The 1566-nt window shown below is 42.1% G+C and overlaps 1 pseudogene; it reads right to left on the reverse strand.

The window, feature by feature from the left end:
* Window positions 1-1152: 1152 nt before the first annotated feature.
* Window positions 1153-1271, reverse strand: LOC134945980 (5S ribosomal RNA; annotated as a pseudogene).
* Between the last annotated feature and the right edge of the window lie 295 nt (window positions 1272-1566).

Genomic DNA, 1566 nt, shown 5'->3' on the forward strand with positions numbered 1-1566 from the left:
ACTGGACTGGCTACTGGCTGGAGAACACAGCTTGACTGGACTGGTTACTGGCTGAAGAGATGCTGCTGGACCGGACTGGCTACCGGCTGAGGAATACAACTGAACCAGACTTCCTACCAGCTGAAGAGATGACACTGAACCTAGTAACTGCACAGAAGACAAAATGTAGGTTCACTTGTCACACATAGAATGTTACTAGTTGCACAGGCCCAGAATGCTGCAACTAGACTTCCTTTAAACCCCTTGCTTGGCTGTGATTGGCTGCAGGGTAACTGGCAGGCTGGACTGAGGCTTAGGGTGGTGAAGTGGAGATCAGCTGGAAAACATGGCACGCAGCAATGTCAGAAAATATCATCAACTGCACACAGGAGCTTGAATAAACCTCAGGCACACAAATGGTTAACAACTGGTTGGAGAACATTGCTGCAATCAAGATTCTGTGCACCCAGGTAATCAGCCTGGGAAGGTGCTGCAGTTTGGAAACTAGTATGCACAGCAAACACTGGAGTCCCCAGGAACCCTGCAGAGGATAATCATAGCTTGCCAGATGCCAGAGCCCTCCTGCCAGGGGACCTGACGTACATCCCAATGCAAATGGTGAGAGAAGAAAGGAAGGCTCTTGTGTGGGCGCACTCTTAATTAGTTGAAATAAATTTCAATGAATTTTAAGTAATCAAGAATAAAATATAACTTTAAAGTATACATTAAAAAATTCTGATGATTACCCATTGGAAAACATAGGATCCAAAGTAGATGCGGTGAAGGATAAAATAAGTATTACATTGAAAAATATAAAAATGTTCTGGTCCTGTCTCACAGAAATGTGATAAGAAAGGCTGTAGACACTTCAGAGTTCTACACCCATTTCAGCCCGGCCAGTACAGAGAATCTGTATTGATAAGACCAACATGTGGTCAATTAGTCAATTTATAATAATATTCGACAGGTCAGGAAGTAATTAGTGAGACATAAATCGATTCATGCCGGTCACCAAGCTAATGCACAGATATATAATAATTTTAGAGGACTCAGGTGGTCTTGATGAATGAAATAATCAAATATGCATTTCACAAGATAAAGATAACGAAAGATAGGAACAAGTGGTGATACTGCTGTTGGTGTCAAATGACGCACATCATAAAGATGATTGATAATCTACAACACTGGGTATTCCCTGTGAGTCTCCTCCTCAGGTACTGACCCAGCCCAACACTGTTTAGCTTCCAAGATCGGACGAGATCGGGCACTGGCAGTGTGGTTTGATAGTAGAAATTAGGTGGGTCAGACGCCAATGAGAGTGCACCTATATAAAGAATGAGTGTGACAACTAGTCACAGTAGATGTGGATCTGCTTTCTACGTTAGGCTGGATGCAACAAATCCCACACTGGTGGTATTGTGCACCCTGGATCGTAGATGAGAGTCCACGGAAATAAGAGCAAGATGGAGGCAGAAAACAGAAAAAGTCATATGCAATGTATTCTGATGGTAAATATTTCAATCAAGCACATGCATAAATGTAATTTACATTGATTATAAACACTGATGACACAGTAAATAAATTTAA

Source organism: Pseudophryne corroboree, chromosome 7, assembly GCF_028390025.1.
Source record: "Pseudophryne corroboree isolate aPseCor3 chromosome 7, aPseCor3.hap2, whole genome shotgun sequence".
NCBI lineage: Eukaryota > Metazoa > Chordata > Amphibia > Anura > Myobatrachidae > Pseudophryne > Pseudophryne corroboree.